Source organism: Mauremys reevesii, linkage group 8 (genome assembly GCF_016161935.1).
Source record: "Mauremys reevesii isolate NIE-2019 linkage group 8, ASM1616193v1, whole genome shotgun sequence".
Taxonomy (NCBI): domain Eukaryota; kingdom Metazoa; phylum Chordata; order Testudines; family Geoemydidae; genus Mauremys; species Mauremys reevesii.
The window spans coordinates 31,079,913-31,101,060 of NC_052630.1; the positions used below are offsets into that span (position 1 = coordinate 31,079,913).

General features: G+C 42.4%; 1 protein-coding gene across 14 annotated transcripts in view; it reads left to right on the plus strand.

Moving 5' to 3' along the window:
- The window catches only part of KCNIP1 (potassium voltage-gated channel interacting protein 1), an 807,057-nt gene that overhangs the window by 529,606 nt on the left and 256,303 nt on the right, over nt 1-21,148 (plus strand). Inside the window, exons 1-3 of one of the 14 annotated variants that reach the window (XM_039484937.1) lie at nt 3,976-3,992; nt 14,988-15,068; nt 15,772-15,866. The exons of 3 other annotated variants lie outside the window; for them this stretch is intronic. The gene's annotated coding sequence lies outside the window, so the exon portion shown is untranslated. Of the gene's footprint in view, nt 1-3,971; nt 3,993-4,056; nt 4,174-7,784; nt 7,930-12,428; nt 12,491-13,094; nt 13,113-14,987; nt 15,069-15,771; nt 15,867-21,148 lie in introns of those variants that run through there. 10 more of the 14 variants (XM_039484936.1, XM_039484942.1, XM_039484939.1 and 7 more) reach the window with 10 other exon arrangements.

Here is a 21,148-nt window from a genome sequence, read left to right on the forward strand (position 1 = left end):
CTTGAACATGTATTAAGATGTGATCCTCCTTATGAAAGCCTGAGAATTCTAAAACTATGTATGGCAAATGCACATCTCAAAATTCCATGTGGAAAGAGGCACTAACAGTCCATATAACAAGACCCTTTGTAATAGGGCTTTTTTTTTTTTTTGCCTTTTTGTGATTTCATTGTTCAAGTGAACTGAAGACCAGAGTATGTATTCAAGTGCCAAATTGAAAACTTGGTAGTGAGCACTTGTTTGAGTTACTTTTCTGAACATGGATATAAATACAAAGGGAAAAAAAGGCTTCAGCATTAAAGGTGCAATTTTGCAAAATGGTGGCATTAAGCCATGCATAGTCTATAATTTTTGGCGGTGATTAGAGAATGCCTGCTGACTAAGTATAGGCTTTGCACTTCCTTAAGAAGCCCAGATTAAGACATCTGCAGTTCTTGCTGATTTTAGCCAGCACACAATAACAACACAATACCATCAATTAACTTAAATTCAATTCTATACTTTCTCCAGCAATCAATCCCCAGGTAACTGTGGTGGTTAAGGACTTTGTCTCACTCTGACCTCACATTATCTCTATCCCAAAAGGAATAACAGTGCCCTGAGCTCTTCTTAACACCATTCTTAGGAAGGAACTAATGACTATTTTGAATATCCCTAGCTTGAATTTCATTCAAGTGACAAATCTCAAATATTTCAGCAGGCAAGCAATGTGAGGAATGGAATCTCTGAAGCACCTTTGTGATTAAGGACTATGGTGCTACTCTCATCTGCGTCCTCTTACTTGGTGCGTTTTTTTTCCCCCCTTTCAGTTTGGTTTTCTTATATTCTGTCTAATTAAATATCCCCCTTCTCTGTTAAAGATCTTTCCTGCTTCTCCTCTTCACTGACCTGATCCTGTACTGGTTGATCCATCAATGGGAGAAGGATCAGAACCATAATCTCTTCCTTCAGGACTCCTCATCACACTCTTCCTCCATTACACACCCTTTCCCTCTCTCCCTGTAGCTTGTCTTCTTCCATTACCTCTCAATAACCAGCCTGAAGAGGAACTCCTCGGGCTCTACTCTCCCTGTTACCACCAGCGCCAAACTTAGGCCAAAGAAAGATTTACATAGGCCCTTTGAGATTTTTATTACTTCTCAGCCAATTGTTACTTGTTCTATACTTTTTAAGGCAGAAGGTCCAGTAACCTGGAACCTTAATGCCCTCATTTGCCTAGTTGATGATTGGTATGGGCTTTGCTGGATGACAACAGCCAACATTGATCACTTCCCCCCCGAAGGTACACCGTCACCTAATCACTTGTGCACGGTTTTACACCCCATGATGAAACACAAAAAGCATTTAGTTTTATCTCACTTTGTGCCTGTTGCTGTGCACAGTGGTCTATTTTGCCATTGTGCACAATTTCAGAACCAATCCTGGTGTTGGTATTGGTGATAAATACAAATTACTGTAGGTAGGAAGGGTCACACTTTCAAAGGATTGCACATGCAGGCACCAAAGCAATGTGCACAGATGCAAGGAGCCATTTCTCTCAGCAGATGTGGATTTTGCATGTACAAAGGAAGCAGAGTGCACATCTTGTGATCACACAAAATATAGTCCCTTTATAGTGCACATCAAGGCTTTGATTTTCAAAGACAACAAATCAATGAAGTATAGAGAGATGAAGTGGAGCCACTTTCCTTCAAGAAAATGGAAGGATTTTTTAGATGAATGAACCCAAATCTACATTATTGCCATTTTCTATGTCCTCTTGCACTAGCTATCATTTGTATGTCTCTGGAAAAAAATCTGTACAGGGAAATGTGTGTTTAAATTGTTGGGTTTATGCTGATGTGAAATAGAGGCAGCAGAGGGCAGCAGTATACACATTATCTCACCCAGAGTTAAGTTGTTTCCATGAATGTATTTGAATGAACCTACTTAAAAGCTCTTATATGATGTGTGGGTGTTAGTTAAATATTGGTGATGGTAACGAAGTCCTGCTATTAAATATTGTAATGCTGCAGAAATCTTAATAGTTTGGGATGTGGCAGCTGTGTTCAGTATTTATCAAACTCTAGTCAATTATATTAAGGTTTCAGTACAGTCTAAAATATATAGTAATTGAAGGTTAAGGGTGACAATTGGACCTGATCTCTTGTTATGGAAAAAATATGCCAGCACTGTCAGTTAGTAACACATTTATCTTTGAGTGTTAACTTAGAATTGCTCATCAGTTGCCAGTTAGATTTGGGTTTCAGGTTCCATGGCAGTGTTAAATACTCCTTGGAATTTGTTGTTTTTTATTTTGCTGTCCTCAAACTGAAATAGAATATATAGATCATATATGCAGTGGTCTGAAGGGCTTATTTAGAACTGCTTAGCTCCTGCCTCTAATAAGCACATTATCTTCTTCTTCTGTCTACATATCGTAGATACTTACGTGGCTCCCATCTCTGTAGTATCTGAGCACCTGCCAATCTTTCATGTATTTTTCCTCACAGCTCCTCTGTGACACAAGGAAGTGCTATTATCTCCTTTTCTCAGATGGGAAACTGAGGCACAGGAGGACTTAGGGCTTCTCTATGAGGCAAGTTACTGCACAGCAAGCCAGGATATGAATCTCCAGCACAGCAGCTTGCTGCCCAGTCACATCCCATGTGGGCTTTCCTACTGGGCACTGAAAGTTCTGAGTGCATACTACTACCTGTTGCATTCTGGGGCTTTAAGTACACTGTAGTAGTGTCCCCACAGGATTACTGAGGCATGCTGGTGTGCTATAGATCCTGGCTTGCCAGGCAGTAACTGTTTGTGTAGACAAGCCCTAAGCACAGCATCACACAGGAAGCATGTGGTAGAGCAGAGAATTGAACAAGGTCTTTGATGCACAGGCTAGTGCCCTACCCACTGGACCATCCTTCCTCTGACCTCAAAGAGCTGAGAGATACATAGGAAGCCAGAGTTACCTGATTTTCCCTGCTGAACTGCATCTATACCACTGCACTCCCTGAGGTCTGAAGGAAAAGAGCTGTTACTTCCAGAGACTTCCAAGAAAGTAACTTTTTGCTCTGTGGCCCTGAGGCGACATACCTTCCCTTCTGGCCTGAGGCTGACCATGGATTTATCACCATTTAAAAGCAGACTTAAAATACTTTTTTTCCCCAGAATCTCTCGGGTGCAGCAAATGGATTTTATTTAAGGTAACGTGGTGTTTCATTGCTTTAATTTCTCATGTTCTGGAACAGGCTTCCAAGGGGAGCAGTGAAGGCAAAAAACCTAACTGGCTTCAATACTGAGCTTGATACATTTATAGAGGGGATGTTATGATGAGACTGCCTACAATGGCAGATAGCTCATCTGCAACTGCTCGCAGCAAATGTCTCCAATGGTCAGAGATGGGATACTAGCTGGGGGGGATCTGAGTTACTACAGAGAAACCTTTCCCTGGTATCTGCCTGGTGGGTCTTGTCCAAATGCTCAGGGTCTAACTCATCATCATATTTGGGATCAGGAGGGAATTTTCTCTCAGGTCAGATTGGCAGAGACCCTGGATTTTTTTTGCCTTCCTTTGCAGCATGGGGCAGGGGTCACTTGCAGGTTTAAACTAGTGTAAATGGTGGATTCTCTGTAACTTGAAGTTTTTAAATCATGATTCAAGGACTTCAGTAAATCAGCCAGGGGTTGTGGGTCTATTACAGGAGTGGGTGGGTGGGTGAGGTTCTGTGGCCTGCAATGTGCAGGCAGTCAGGCTAGATGATCATAGTACTCCCTTCTGACCTCAAAGTCTATGATTGAAATGAGTAGGGGCAGGTGGTGACAGAGTGCTATCAGCAGCACCCTGATCATTGACATTGCTGCAGGCCCAGCTGAGGGCAGTTATACACTTTCTGGTGGGGGATTGTGAGCACCTGGGTGACAATCACTGGGATAAGAAGGTAAGTTGGGGGAGACTATAAGGGGAGGAAACAGAAAGGAAGGGAATAGCTCAGAAGGAGGCTCAGAGGGTGAGTTTGGGCTGAGGAATGAGGGCTGTGTGGAAGCCTGTCCTTGCTATACACCTGTGTTGCATTGTATTACTGTATTACGTAAGGGAAATAAATGCACACCTTGGAGAAAGATAAATGGCCCGGTGTGCATTTGTGACTATGAAAGTCTCTGAATTGGCCAGACAGTGAGGTTCACCAGGTAATGACAGAGGTTCCCTGTGGCACATGCTTGTCTCCTAGAGAAGCCATTGGTGAAACTCCATCTTATTAACAGGAGTAGGCTTTAAGGTCCAATCCTGCAGCCCTCAGACCATGGTGATGGGCACAGTATTAATTCCTAAACAGACACTTATATGCATAATCCCACTGGAGAGATAAGACTAGTTATATTTGCAAAGGATGCAGGAGTGGGAGTACAGTCTTTCTTTTACTGTAAAGTACTAAGAATACCTCTGTATAACCAGTATAAAAAAGGCATTTTTATTTAGGTATATGAGTGTTTCTAGAACCCGTAACACTCTGATATCTAGATGTCTTTTTATTTTTAATATAAGAACATCCAGCCCTTACGCCAAGAGAGTGAGAATTTAGATTCTCACAACAGTTGGGCCACGGAAGACTTCACTCTTTCTTACCTTAGGTATACCAGTTGCCACTGTTGTTGCTCAATATTTATGTTGTGTTTAAGTTTTGGAGGCCAACAAGGTCAGAACCTCATTATGAAGTGTGCTGTGCAAACATAGAGTAAGTCGGTTGTCTTAAAAATCTCCTTTTCCCATCTTCATTATGTGGTCATGTCAACCCTTATGTGAAAAGGCTTTGGGGGAAAAAGTGGATCATTACAGTGGAGATCTCAGGCTGACTTCTGGCTTTCTGGAGAGCCTAGTAGAAGGCCCTCCAGTCAAGTATGCTCTGCTCTGCTCTGTCCGAAAGTTTCATACTGGGTTCTATCAACTAAAACACCCCCATTGAGCTTATCTGTCTCTGTGAATGGCTGCCTGTTGTTATGCACCCTTGATCCAGGAATAGCCGCTCTGAATATTTCCCTGTACAGGTTTTGCTCCTTATGTTAATATTTAAGCAAATGTGGTGGAATGGCAGAAGTGAGAACTGTGTGGTTGATGCCAGCCAGGATATGGATGCACACATTCTGCACAAGTGGTGTTAATGTGCCAGTTTGCCCAGTTGTATTTTCCAGGAGTTGGCCCATAGATATGGAAGGAAGCTGGAAAGAAATAAGACACTAGGGTGCTAAATGCTTCTTGAAGATATAATATTAACTCTCACTGTCAACTGGTAATGCAAAATTTAGAAGTGACAGAGAATTTCTTATTGCTGTCTTAGCCAGCAATAACTACTACAGATTTCCCCAACTAGATTTTTTTTCCCTAGAACTCTCAAAATCCAATCATAAATGCCTCACAAGATGCATTCTCTCCTCTGTATGCTGTAGCTTATCAGTCTTGTGCAGTTCACCGAGGAAAACATAGCATCTTAAATGTATACCTGAGTAATGCAGCCCATTGGAATCAATCTAAGCTGAGCAAACCAACACTGGAAATCAGGAGCTTGTACAGACTTATTAATAACTCTCTTTCAAATGATACCAAGCTATTACCAATATGATCAATCAAGAGGCTCAAATTATATGCCCTTGTTTGCTCTGTTTCCATAAATGTTATAAAATGCACCAGGAATGAGAGGGGATAATCTGGTGTTATCTCAAACTTGCACAAACTCTGCAGGCCTTGTTCTAATGTTCACTAAGTCTTTTTCTGAGTGTCTGTTTCATAGATGTGTCACCTTTTTTATCTAGGTACTTAATAGCCCTTGTCATGGTAGTATCTCAGCACCTCACAGTCCTTAATGGATTTATCCTCCTAAGGCCTACTGAAGAACAAGTAGAAGAAGAGACTTGTTCAAGATCACACAGGGACTCTGCACCTGAACTGGGAATTACAGCCAGGTCTGTTGAATCACAGTCTAGTATCTTGTCCACAAAACTAGCCTCCTTATCTTACTTTGAAGCACTAGCTCCTTCAAAGTTCATCAGAGCTACATGCTGAATGAAGCTATCCAAAGTGCTGAGTGAAATTCCATTAGGAAGGTTAAGTGAAGAACAGCACTTTAAAGGGTGTAGTTAGGGGAGCAGAGAGCCTGGGAGAAGAGAGTGCACAACTTTGAAATTAGAGAGTGATTAAGTGCAGAATCTTTATGAAAAAGATTGATTTTGTTTCATGTAACCCATGCTGGATAATAACACAAACAGATTCTGTGCTTTGTAAACTAAACTGATTTGTTAAGAGAATTATTGACAGAAGAGATGCTGCAGCTATCATTCTAGCCATATGTACACAGACTGACCTCCGAGATATTGCAGGAGATAAGAGTATGCGCGGGGAGTACAGTCTTTCTTTTACTGTAAAGTACTAAGAATACCTCTGTATAACCAGTATAAAAAGGCATTTTTATTTAGGTATATGAGTGTTTCTAGAACCCGTAACACTCTGATATCTAGATGTCTTTTATTTTTAATATAAGAACATCCAGCCCTTACGCCAAGAGAGTGAGAATTTAGATTCTCACAACAGTTGGGCCACGGAAGACTTCACTCTTTCTTACCTTAGGTATACCAGTTGCCACTGTTGTTGCTCAATATTTATGTTGTGTTTAAGTTTTGGAGGCCAACAAGGTCAGAACCTCATTATGAAGTGTGCTGTGCAAACATAGAGTAAGTCGGTTGTCTTAAAAATCTCCTTTTCCCATCTTCATTATGTGGTCATGTCAACCCTTATGTGAAAAGGCTTTGGGGGAAAAAGTGGATCATTACAGTGGAGATCTCAGGCTGACTTCTGGCTTTCTGGAGAGCCTAGTAGAAGGCCCTCCAGTCAAGTATGCTCTGCTCTGCTCTGTCCGAAAGTTTCATACTGGGTTCTATCAACTAAAACACCCCCATTGAGCTTATCTGTCTCTGTGAATGGCTGCCTGTTGTTATGCACCCTTGATCCAGGAATAGCCGCTCTGAATATTTCCCTGTACAGGTTTTGCTCCTTATGTTAATATTTAAGCAAATGTGGTGGAATGGCAGAAGTGAGAACTGTGTGGTTGATGCCAGCCAGGATATGGATGCACACATTCTGCACAAGTGGTGTTAATGTGCCAGTTTGCCCAGTTGTATTTTCCAGGAGTTGGCCCATAGATATGGAAGGAAGCTGGAAAGAAATAAGACACTAGGGTGCTAAATGCTTCTTGAAGATATAATATTAACTCTCACTGTCAACTGGTAATGCAAAATTTAGAAGTGACAGAGAATTTCTTATTGCTGTCTTAGCCAGCAATAACTACTACAGATTTCCCCAACTAGATTTTTTTTTTCCCTAGAACTCTCAAAATCCAATCATAAATGCCTCACAAGATGCATTCTCTCCTCTGTATGCTGTAGCTTATCAGTCTTGTGCAGTTCACCGAGGAAAACATAGCATCTTAAATGTATACCTGAGTAATGCAGCCCATTGGAATCAATCTAAGCTGAGCAAACCAACACTGGAAATCAGGAGCTTGTACAGACTTATTAATAACTCTCTTTCAAATGATACCAAGCTATTACCAATATGATCAATCAAGAGGCTCAAATTATATGCCCTTGTTTGCTCTGTTTCCATAAATGTTATAAAATGCACCAGGAATGAGAGGGGATAATCTGGTGTTATCTCAAACTTGCACAAACTCTGCAGGCCTTGTTCTAATGTTCACTAAGTCTTTTTCTGAGTGTCTGTTTCATAGATGTGTCACCTTTTTTATCTAGGTACTTAATAGCCCTTGTCATGGTAGTATCTCAGCACCTCACAGTCCTTAATGGATTTATCCTCCTAAGGCCTACTGAAGAACAAGTAGAAGAAGAGACTTGTTCAAGATCACACAGGGACTCTGCACCTGAACTGGGAATTACAGCCAGGTCTGTTGAATCACAGTCTAGTATCTTGTCCACAAAACTAGCCTCCTTATCTTACTTTGAAGCACTAGCTCCTTCAAAGTTCATCAGAGCTACATGCTGAATGAAGCTATCCAAAGTGCTGAGTGAAATTCCATTAGGAAGGTTAAGTGAAGAACAGCACTTTAAAGGGTGTAGTTAGGGGAGCAGAGAGCCTGGGAGAAGAGAGTGCACAACTTTGAAATTAGAGAGTGATTAAGTGCAGAATCTTTATGAAAAAGATTGATTTTGTTTCATGTAACCCATGCTGGATAATAACACAAACAGATTCTGTGCTTTGTAAAACTAAACTGATTTGTTAAGAGAATTATTGACAGAAGAGATGCTGCAGCTATCATTCTAGCCATATGTACACAGACTGACCTCCTGGTGCCTCCTTCAAACTCTTCCCTCCTGTACCCTCTGCTCCTTCAAACTTCCATGCTACAGGTGATGTTACATGATGCTTCTGCTCATGTTCTGAGGTAAAAGGGAACCAAAATAGTAAACACCTGAGACAAAATTGCTGCCAACACATCAACAGTCACACCAAGTGAAGTATACCGATCTCTAACAGGCACTAAATATGGCAGCCATTTTGTCTCAGGTATTTACTATTTTGGTTCCTCTTTATCTTTATATTTCTCTCTCTTTCTCTCTCTGCAGACAGAGTTTTCTCCCTCTGTGCTGTACAGCACATAGCTGAAGTCTTAGGGTATGTCTACACAAAAAAGAAAAACCTGTTCCAGCCGGCTTGGGCTTGTGGGGCTATTTCATTACTGTGTAGACTCTGGGCTTGGGCTGGAGTCTGAGGGTCCTAGAGCCCAGGCTCCAGCCCTAACCTGAAAATCTACACAGCAATGAAACAGACTTGCAGTCCAAATCCCATGAGTCCGAGTCATCTGGACAGGCCAGCCACGGGTTTTTCTTTGCTATGTAGACATACCCTGAAAGCCATTACCAGAGGAGGGAATTATTCAGGGTCTCTGACTGCTCTCTCCTTGCTCCTCTTTCCCATAGCTTCTTTCAGGCAGCCACCTCCTTCCTCTTTTCTATTTTCTCTGCTTTCTCCTTGGGACCAAGGAGAGTCTGTGCTTTAGGGTCCCAAACTCCTCTCCTTTCCTCAGCATGTTCAGTTAGTTATAAGGAGTGGTAGGCAGACTTTTCCCTTTCCCACTACTCCTGATACTTTGGTGATTGTGAGGTATTCAGATACTATAAGTACCTATGATAGACCAATCTATTTATTCTCACAACATCCCTGTGAGATAAGGAAATACCCCCTTTTTCAGATGCTGGGCACTGATGCACAGACTATGACTTGTCCAAGGTCACACAGAAATTCTGGTACAGAGCAGGGAGCTGAGCCCAGATTTCCAAGCCCCAGGCTACCACCCTAACCACTGCACCATCCTTCTTTAGTGTCTAAACTATTTAGGATTTAGATAAGCTAAGTCCTTTTTCATCCACTCTCCTGAAGAGCTTGTCTACCCAGTTCCATGATCCCTAAATGCTGTTGTTAGATACATTCCAGAAGGTAAACTTACATTGGGGCCCGCTTTTCTGTCTCTTCTCTAAATCTGGGACTGCTGAAGTCTCCTAATATTGGGATTACCTAATTTAGTATTCTGCTAATACTCTATCCCTGTCTTCTCTGAGCTCCTAGCTTGGTTCCTAGAGAGTACATAGCGGGAGAAATAAAACAGACCTGGTCTCCCATGGCAAAGGCCTCCAAAAAGGGATGGAGAGTGGAGATTCTGGAGGCATGTTGAGCAGAATGATACTGGGACATGGAAGCCTAGAGGAGGCAGCTTGTGAAAGTGGTAGATGAAGCATGGAAGTGAGGGAGTCCAAGATATGGGCTGGGATGAAGACTAATTCTGCTATTGGGCTAACTAGGAATTTGCCCTACTCAGGAAAAAAAGAAAAAGTAAAATCAGTGTTTTAAAAATTGCTTTTTTAAAATTAAATCAGCTGTTAACAGCCTTGGGCTTCCATTGTCTGGGTGGAAGACCCATGTGAGCAGTTCCTCCAGTGCCCAGACTGCGGTGTGCATTCCATAATGGGGCTGCTAGCAGCAGCAGCATTTCAAAGAGGGTGTCCTCAGACAACCCAGCAGCTGCCTGTGGGCTGTTTTTCACTGTCACCACATATGCAGCAAAGGGAGGGTATAGCCACTGCCTCACCTAAAACTGTGACTTTGAGCTGCTGCTGGATGGGAAAAGAAATCTTGAGAAGAGACATGCGTTCCTAGAAGTGAGAAGAGTAACAGAAGTCTGAAAGCAAACAGAAGAGGTGGCACTGGAAGGAAGTTGATATAAGGTTGACGAAGCCTTGAGAGGTGTAATGAGTAGCCCTCAAAGCAAGGAAGATGACAGAGGAATATACAGAATGTGGAATATGGCAGGGGTGGGGGAGAGGCTACGTTCGTTAGTAGCAGAGCAATAGGTTGAGGCCTCTGTGCAAAGACCCACCAGTCCAGGTATGAGCCTGAGATTCTCTTACTTGGCTTTCTTCATGTGGAAAATATTGGGGATGGAGGTAGGGAGGCAGTCATCCCTCCCAATGTCCCCTTGGCAATGGTCATGCTGGTGCAAAGGGGCTATCAAGCCCTTCTGGAGGAATATCCTCCTCCCCAGGCCAAGAGTACTTGCTGTAATGTAAAGTTTTGCCTGAAGTTTGTCTCCTAGGACTAGACATTCAAGTCAAGTAAAAATACCCTTCCCCTGGGTGTTGAATCTTAATTAGCTGCTGTTTCTAAAGTGCTTCAAATATGTATGTCTCTATATAGATATAGTGTTGTTTTTTTTACTGCCGTATGTGTAAGAGGATCCCTATATGCAGATGTAACACTAAAAATCAAACATTTAAGGCCAATAGTTGTGAACACTCTCTAGGTGTATGTAAAATGTGAGTTTCAGCATGTTTGGGTTATAAATTATCCAAATGTCATTAGAGGGCTTTGAGTAAGATACTCAGCCCAATATCAGAAAGAGTGTATTGCATGCATTTTGGAAATGACCAACTTCACCTCTTGGATTACATGACTATTCAGAGTGACACTTTTGCCAAGTAGACTAGACCCTATTCTCTTAGTATGAAACTCCACTTCAGGAAAAGATACCTTGAGCCTTATCCTGGTCCCTCTGACTCAATGGGAGTTTTGCCATTGACTTAACTGGGAGCAGGACTAGGCAGTGTGATGGAAAATGCTTTGTAAGAGGTTTCCAATGCACAAATGTAGGTATCAGTGTGTAGTGAAAGATGTGCTCTTCTCCCAGTGCCCTAGCTGCAGTGAGTCTGTGATCTTGAGAGAAGTGGTTCTGGAAAGTCATATTTTCACTCCTAGTGGGGGGTAGCTGTAGCAAAACCATGAATCAGGGCTTATTCCTTAGCAGCTTCTATATGGGTTGCAGTGACAATTTATTCTTTTCCCCAGCTCAGCTAAAGCAGACTAATAGGAGGTGAAAATCCCTTGGAATGCACGATTTAACACCTAGACGGTAGCCCATAATTAATTGCTGCTTTCCAAAGTAATTAAGTGTGTGCACGCTGTTTTCAGCAGACTGGAACTTCATATGACAGTGTACCAAGTGCTAGGGTCCTGTTCAGAGCTATGCTGCTATTTTACTTTGGCTGTAAGTGGCGTCTTTTTAGCTCCACATCTGCAGTATAAATGGCTTGAGTCCCTGGACCAAGTTATTTGCAGGCATAATTCCATTCACAGCAGTAAAGCTGTGGAGGGTTACCAACACTTGAAATATTGTCATGATTTTGGACCAATTTTGGGAGCTCTTGAGTTAAGATAAGAGACAGCTCAGGAATTTTGCCTTAGCTGCCCGTAGCTTCCCACTTCAATCAGAAGAGGCTGCAGGCAGGCTTGTACTGCAGGCAGCTGCAAAGGCACCCTCACCCTAAACTCTGTCATCAACAGCAGTGGACTCGCTTCCCCTTCAGAGTGTGGGAGGAAGGAATTACCAGGAGTAGGAGCCCAGGCCCTGCAGGCTGTGGACTCAGGACAACTGCCAGAGTCTGCCAGGAGTGTGGGGAGAAACTGGGCAGTGGGGTTCTTCAGAAGTCTGTTTTGGAGGCATGGGAGTGGCTGGTGGAGTCAGCTAAAGGAGTCTGTTAATGGGTAGCCAGGGAGGCTTGGAGAGGATGAGGAGAAGAGAACTGGTCCCGCATTCTTTGTATGTGCTTTTTGTATGTGTGCCTTTAAGGTTGAACTTTCACCTCATGATCACTGAACACACATGGGCACAGGCAGGGGGAGCAATTCTTCTTAAAATTTCTTGGGGTTTGGTCATTCTTGGGAAGTTTTGGGGTAGTGAGGTTCTGATGCCTGATTTCTGAACTCGTGGAGTTGATGATGCTGGCTGTGCCAGCAGAGAATTTGGCCCCATTGCTAAATCACAGGGTATTAGGATAAAGGAACAGATGGGACCAGCAGGGAGAAACCCTAGGGACAAGCTAATGAGGAAGCTCAGGCTGACTCTTGCTTGCTACTGTTACTTGTTTGTGGTAGGATGAATCCCAAGGAGAAGGGGTGAGTTTGCTCAGATCCAATGTGTGAGGCGGGGTGTGTGTGTGTGCGGGGGGTATGTTACCATCTGGTAATGTATGTGTTACAGAGTCCATTCTGTGCCAATCCACAGAAGAAATGAGTTAGTACAGTCTCTAGCTCCAGTGTCTTGGCTCTTTAGCTCAAGCGGTAGCAGCTCTGCATGCAGTCAAGAGCAGCCATCACTTGTGCGCTGTTAGGAACATGGTGGAAATAACTTCCTCTTTTGTTTCCAGGAAAAGCAGATTAAATCTTTGCTACAAATGTGTCAAATTCCATTGAAATCACAGATGGGACAAGGAAGCCAATTTGTGGGTTTACAAAAACCTCAGCAGTGAGCTTTTACTTTGCAAAGCCCAGATAGGTCTGGTTTGAATCTGGTTCAGTTTATCAATCTTACAGAGTTTTGGTTATTTGGATAAAAGGTTCAGGTTTGGTTACTCTCTGAAAGAAACTCAGTAAAACAATTTGGCATCTAAACTCCTATTCTTTTAAAATGGTCATGGTAGGGTTAACTCCCTTGTTTATTTAACTGCATCATAACAGACTGTGCAATGGGGGGTGAACTCCCACTAACTAAAGCTGTAAATTCCCAGCCTGCAGTCTTGTGAGTAGATTTGTTTGTTGCACTGAATGGTCCTTTTAATAAAACCTGTGTAACTGGAGAATCTTTATAAGTGGATTCCTGCATGTGTGTGTTTATACAGTTACGGAGAAAAAGAGACAGAGAAGGGGGAAGTAGGAGGGTGAGTTCGAAAGTTTTGTCAGCGTAAATTGGAATACAATTACTTAGAGATTATCCCCCTCTTAAAGTATGTAAATTCATACCCAATGTTTTTTACATGCATTCTTCAAAGCACTTGGGGATAGTTTAAAATGTCTGACACTATACAAATGTATACTCGGGTTTTAGTTATTGCTACTCATAAATTGAATAGATATAGTGAACTAAATAATAAACAGGCTTGGCCTTGATATCCATGCTGCTAGTAGTGGGAAGTGTGATGTTCCTTATTTCTCTAATGATTTATTTTAAACTGTGCAAACAAACCAAACATATAGACCAATACTTCAAATGTTTGGACAGTGTTCCCTCTAATTTCTTCCACGCATGTGCAGAATAAATTTTGTATGTGCACCAATAGGGAGGTGATGTGTGACCCATCACCTCCCCATTGGTGCACATAACAAAATTCATGTGGTGGGGGTGGGGCCGAGGGGTTCGGAGTGTGGGAGGGGGCTCAGGACTGGGGCAGAGGGATGGGGGGTGTGTGAGGGGTGAGGGTTCTGGCTGGGAGTGCAGGCTCTGCAGTGGAGCTGGGGATGAGGAGTTTGGGGAGCAGGCTGTCCTGGGGCTACAATGGGGAGAGAGGACTCCCCCTAGCTCTCTCTCTCTCTCCCCGCAGAAGCACCTGGGCTGAGAGGGAGAGGTGCCTCTCCCCTCCGTGGCAGCTCTGGGGCTGGGACCACAGGATAGGCACCTCTTCCCGAGCTGCGGCAGGGCCGGGCCAGGGCTGGGTTGGGGCCATGACAGGTCCGGGCCTGGGGGAGAGGCATCATTTCCCTGTCACAGCCCTGAGCGCCTATGCAGCAGTTAATAGGCTGCTGCACGGCCATGCAGCTCAGAGGGAACTTAGCTTCTGGAGACTCCTGAATTGCTAATAATGAGGTCCCAGGAAAGTTATACTGTTAACTTCTCTCTGATCTTAGGGTATAGTTCTGTAACCTATTATGCTGTGGGATATTTAACTCCTTCAAGTCCTGCCATTGAAATCAGTGGGACTATTTGAATAAGTGCTACTCGATATTTCAGTATTTCCAACCCTGAACATTCAAATATCATGGGACTGTCTTAAAATCATAATTTTTAATGGGGTTCTTTTTATTGATCTACTGGTTCTGAGTCTTTAGGGTTGGGTTTTCAAGCTTTTTTCCCCCTCTGCAACTGTCTTTCTCTGCAACTTCTTTTTAAAATGAAAGCTGAGATTCTCATGCGATTCCAGGAGGTGGGGCTTTCAGAACAGCAGCACATTTTAAGAATCTCACCATAAAATTGTTGACTGGTAGGCCCCAATCTTGCAGACACTTAGGCCCATGTTTAAGCCTGGGAATAGTGCCACTGAATTCAGGGAAGTGACACCATTTTAAAATGGGTGTGGGTGGAGAATCAGGCCCCACTTCCGGAGATTTTGCCTGAGTGATGTTGCCTTCTTGGCTGGTCCATAGAGAAGATAAGGGTCTGCTACAAGCAAAAGAGTTCTTGAGCCCTGGTTGTAGCGCCCTGTGTTCTGGGAGCTGAAGAGTTACTGAATAACCCCTGTTCCTGGCGGGCTCAGGGTATACATGATTTATCTAGTAATTATGGCTGGGATTTCAAAGAGGTGTAATGGGGTTTGGTGCCCAATTTACATTGAAAATAAATGGTAGTTGAGCACCCAACTCTATTAGACCCCCTGAAAACCACAACCTGTGTCCTCTGTAGGCAGCACCTTCAGATGCAAGTGGCAGCATGAAGATGATCACAGAAGAAAGATACAGAAGAGCTGATCAAATCCTAACTACAGTAATATTAGTGCACTGCACTGTGCCTAGTGAACCATTAATATATTGTGCTTTTGCAAAAGCTGAGCATGTTTGTCAATTTTTCCCCTCCTCTACTCTCATTCTTTAATGTAAAGTGCTGGAGGGTTGATATGGGAATGCTACTATTAAAGCCTTCCTGACTCCTCCTGATAAGTTGATAGTGTATGATCAAAATATTTGTTTCCAGTTTGAGTTCATGAGGTGTCAGATAGGTCGTTACCTTTCCTCCCTTAAAAAATCAATTAAAAGTGAACAAAAAGGAGCCTTGCCATCATGCCTGTCTGCTCTTTGATATACTTGCCTGTGCAGTGTCACATTGACTAAAAAAAAAAATGTTAAGCACACTGTATTGACTTAATAAAGGAGAAAAATCAAAGGCAAGACAGACTGGTATAAACAGAGTAGACTACACTTCAGAGTAGGAGAAATCTGAAAATCAATAGGTATACATTTTTGTCCTTTGGCTATGCAACCTTTTATAATTAAATTGTCAGGATTAAAATGCTATTTCAGTTATTTAAGTCATGGGGAAAAACAGTCAAATTTATTATACTATTGAAAGTTATTTGAGCTCTTACTAGTGTGAAATTTCTTAAGGATGCATTATTTATTTTCAGTTCTCACTGACATGTTTATCTTAAGTTTGAGCTGTAATCCAATATTTGTATTCTCTTTTCTTGCAGGTAAGTCCGGATTGGGCTATTTGATGAAATTTGCGGTTTGGGGATATAAGCAGACAAAGTAAGCCTTCCTCAAACTGTCTCAGCCTGTTAACAAGGTCAGATTGTTGTCTGAATGTTCAAACTACAGCATTCTAATTAAAAATGTAGTGACTGAAATAGATGGTGTAGTTTGCAAACTGGTGGTAACTGTATAAACTCAGTGTTTTTTATCTGGTAGGTTAGAACTCTTTACCATCAGTAATTAGCATTTACAATACTTCTTTTACAGTTAAACTTTTAAATCTGCAGTAGCTGGAGATAATATGCAATTGTATATTGTTACATATATATTAAAGGTGGTATAATTTTTTCCCCACCATCTTTAAGATAATCACTTTATTGGATTCTCTAATTTTGGCTCTTTGCCATGTGGAGAGATTGAAACCTTTAGAACTTGAGCAACAGCCGGTTAACAGGTCATACACTGAAAAGTTTACTTTGTGGATCATTCAAAACTGATTACCTTTGAGTAATCATCTGGCAAAAGGGCACTGCTATAAACCATTAAAATACTGCTACCAAACTGGCATGCTTTGCTTCCTACATGACCCTCGCTGCTCATAGTGACTCCTGATGATACCAGGCAAGTCCTCATGCTTTTTCAAGCTTTCTTGCATCAGATTCAGCCAGTTTGAATCATTGACATAAGTGTCATGTTTATTGCTTCAGTGATCTAACTTGATTCTGTTTCAGTGTTTTCTTCTGTTCTCCTCTCTCCATCACCTCCAGGAACAGTTAACCTCTTGTTGAATCTTTTGTTTTTGTTTTTGTTTTGCTTTTAACTATTACTGCAGATAATCAAATGGCACCTTCTTGAGAAGTCAGCAGTAGTTGGCAGGTGTCCATACCACAAGGAATGTTTCTGATGCCCTGAACTTTAATGCTGTCTTATCTCTCTACAGAACATCTTCATACAATATTTATATACAGAAATTTTTTAATGTCTGATCAGATCAGTGATATTGTGATGTTAATAGTTATCACAGACTATCGATATTCAATTTACAAAAAATGATATAAAAGATACCTTCCTGTAATCATCCGTGGAGTTTAGAGTTGGTTGTTTTTAAAAATGAAGAGCTTTATGCTTTGTCTGTTGTAAAGACTGCTCATTATGTTAATATTTTTGTGGTAGTTCCACCACACTTGAGATTTTATGTTGTAAGTAAACTTGTCTCAAACACCATTCAGATCAGCCTGTGATATTTTATGCAAATACTTGACTAAACAAATACTTTTACTCTTGGTTCTTCTTTTACTTTGCTTTCCTTTCTGCTTCTATTGTTATGGTAATGCACATCAACCAAGAAAAGGGGCCATATGTTCCTATGCCAGTTTGAAAATGAGATAATGAATGCCCTGCAGTATGAATGACTGGGTCACTGCAAGAGCAGGGCTGACTTTTGAGGTGAAGAGAAGCCTGGGGAAAGTGAACCATATGGTACTGTACATACATATATTACATCCACCATTTGGGATGATCCATAGATTTCAGTGGAAGGAAGATTAACATTACAGAGAAATGCAAGTTATGGTTTTCTGTGTCCTCTGATGAATTAGAAGTTACCTGCTCAATACCCCCAAGATCCATCTCTGGAACGAGTAAGGGGAGATACGATTGAGGTGTATAACATCATGACTGGTGTGGAGAAAGTAAATAATTTACGTTAATAAAATTTACTTTCTCCACACCAGTCATGATTTTATACACCTCAATCATATCTTCCCTTCCTCGTTCCAGAGATGGATCTTGGTGCATATTGAGCAGGTAACTTCTTATTCATCAGAGGACACAGAAAACCATAACTTGCATTTACTCCTAAGCTATTATCCAAGATGGTCAGGGATGGTGTTCCCTAGCCTCTGTTTGCCAGAGGCTGGGAGTGGGCGGCAGGGGATGGATCACTTGGTGATAACCTGTTCTGTTCATTCCCTTTGAAGCACCTGGCATTGGCCACTGTTGAAAGACAGAATAGTGGGTTAGGTGGACCTTTGGTCTGACCCAGTCAGGGCCGGTGCCACCATTTAGGCTAACTAGCCTAGGGCACTGGCATTTGGGGGGGCGCCATTTTCTTCGGCAGCGACCGCGGTGGCCGGATCGTCAGCCGCCCTGGTCGTCGTCTGTATTTAGGCGGAGGGAGCTGGGGCAGGGGAGCGCGGGGAAGGCCGCCTGCAGCAAGTAAGGGGTGGGGACGGCACGCAGGGGAACTCCCCACCCCGCCTCACTCCTGCCCCGCCTCCTCCCCGAGCACACCGTGGCCGCTTCGCTTCTCCCGCCTCCCAGGCTTGCGGTGCCTAAGCTGATTGGCACTGCAAGTCTAGGAGGCAGGAGAAGTGAAGCAGCCACGGCGTGCTCGGGGTTCTCGTGCTCGTGGGTGGAGCAGGGGTGAGCTGGGGCGGGGGGGTGTCTCAGGGCAGAGGGTGGGGAGCTGCCGCAAGGGGGGCACCTTAGGGCAGAGGGGGGGAGCTGCCGCGGGGGAGGCGCCTCAGGGCGGGGACATGCGGGGGGGAGGACGCAAGGTGGAAGTTTCGCCTAGGGCGCGAAACATCCTTGCACCGGCCCTGGACCCAGTATAGCCGTTCTTGTGTTCTTATATCCGTTCGACACATGCTTTAGCTTTTACTCTGCTCATAAATTTTGTCCTCAGAAGAATTAAATCTTAAATTCCCACTAGAAAAGTTGCCACACTGACTTATTCTAGTTTTTTACAATTAAATTTATTTAATTTATAAAATTCTAGTTCACGCTCTTTCCCCCTTCCTACCAGTCATAAGTTTTCTTCCTCCACCATTACCCTCCAGTGTATGCACCATACCCCAGAGACTTCACACTAAAGGCAATGTTACAGAGAAGTATTTCCATGTATTTAACATTTTCCAGGAATATATTAAATACATGACTTAATGTATCTAATGCGCTACTAGACCCTGATTCTATATTCCTTATACACTGAAACGCCTACTAACATCAACAGAGGATTTTGGCATGAGGCTTTGTGTTTCTAAACACTGATTCTAAACATTGATAGCCCTGTTGTGTTGATTTTGATGGAATGAATTGGCCCCAAGAATCAAGGTGACCACATCACTGTACAATACTAAAGAGTTAAACATGGTTTGGAGTTTCAAATACAGAGACTTCAAACTGCTTAGTTCCATGGCAAAGCTACTATTAAAATGTGCATACCCTCTTATTAAAGATACAGAAAAAGAGAGAAACATTTAAAGCATTTGAAATGTAAAGTATTGAGAGGTTTTTATTTTAACAATATCCCTTTCCCTATACAGCAATTTTATAGTGAGAACCTCCTGTCTGACAGTCTTTTAGATGGTGGTAACTGTCCTTTTTGGTGGGGAAAAGAGAAACAATTAGTTGAGATGGGCTGTTGCTATTGAAGTCTGATCCTGCTTCTCGTTAGACAAAGCAAGACAAACACAAAAGGAATGGGAGAAGAAAAGAAAAGATAGCAAATGGACCATGCTGACTCTCTGTCTCGCTGCTAGAGAAACATAGGCCTAACGTATGCTTTTTTTTTTTATTAGCTACTCCGAGACCTGGCAAACTTGTACCAGCATCTGGTTCTTCAAGGCATTGTTTTTAATTGCCTAACTGGTCACGGACTCACAGCAATGTTGCAAAAGGTTCAGTCTTGGCCAGCTAATCCAGACTCTCATTAAACAGAAAGCAAAGAGAAAGGAAAGAGGAAAAAATACAGTGTAGAAGGAAAAGGACACATGAGGGAGGGAGATGACAGCAGAACCACAAGACTTGCATTCCTGGGGGTGTTGATGACATTGGTGTGTTCTCTCTCTCTCTCTCTCTCTCTCTCTCTCTCTCTCTCTCTCTCTCTCTCTCTCTGGCCTGGTCAGGGCACCTTTCAGGATCAGGATGATGGAGGCTCAGTGGTGTCATGGTGGATACCGAATCAACAGCAGATGGTGGGGACAACAGCCATGATGGTAGAGCTTGCTCCTTCCAATCTATCTGGCCTCCAATCCTCATGATTCCCCTCCACAAAGTCTCTTTTTAAGGACACCAAAAAAAGGGTGATAGTGGAACAGACTATCCTCTCATTATTTTGTTCACCAATTAGGCCTAACTTTTGACACACCAATTTTGGTCCATTAATTGCTGATTTCATTCTCCTTTATTTACCAATTACAGTCTTAACACAGCCCTTGAGTTGATTAATTCAGTCTCTGTCTTTTTATCTTTTGCTGACTTCTGTGTAACAGATTGAGTTAGATTTTTATTACCTTGCACAACTTAGTATAGGCATCTTCAAAACAACCCCTGAGGGGAATAAGTTAGGCTAGCATTGCCTTGAACAACCACATGAAACATCCATGGAAAAATATGTTGTAGCATAGCAGGGCTCTATACTCTCTCTCATATTTTAATGAATGTGAATGCACAGCTTTTTGTTTTCATCACTGTGGAGCTATTAATAGCAGAGTCTGTCTGTGAAAGATTTTGAACAGCAGTGCCATTCCTCATTTCAAGCAGCAATAAAAGGCTTATCCTTCAGCTTTTTTGTTTGGAATGTATAAATGCCTCTTTCAAGGCGCTTCAGACATGAGACGATAAGAAGTGGTTAGACAGGAGTAAGAATAGTTACACACCTAAAATAAAGCTTTAAAAAACTAAGCACTTCTGGCTGTAGTGTAGGGTTATAAATGACATCTTTGGGGAAAATCAAGACAGGGATTGTGGGACTTCAGTCTCAAGTTTAAACAAACAGAATCATAAGACTGGAAGGGACTTCAAGAGGTCATCTTGTCCAGTCCCCTGCACTCATGGCAGGACTAAGTATTATCTAGACATACAAAGTAACTGCGGAAATCCACTTAAATCAGAATTTATAATAATATACATGGCAGGATTTTCAGAAGTAATCAGTAGTGGGCTAATTTTACTTACATTGAAGTCAACCGCAGCTTTACCACTGACTTTGGAGAGTGGAGATTTAGATCAGTGCTTAGAGCTTTTGAAAATTGTAGCCAGTACTTGCTCTACTTTATCCAATAAGAAATCAAGGCTGAAGTAGGTTTTGTTCATACTTCAGAGAAATTACCATATGTTTGCTTTTTGTATATGTTAAAGCCATATCTCTCAAATGTTTTGAAGGACATAATTCCTCTGAGTCCCCAGGTTACCTCCATTTCTCACTCTCACACACACAATCATAGAATCATAGATCATTAGGGTTGGAAGGGACCTGAAGCGATCATCTAGTCCAACCCCCTGCTCAAAGCAGGATCAATCCCCAAATGGCCCCCTCAAGGATTGAACTCAACCCTGGGTTTAGCAGGCCAATGCTCAAACCACTGAGCTATC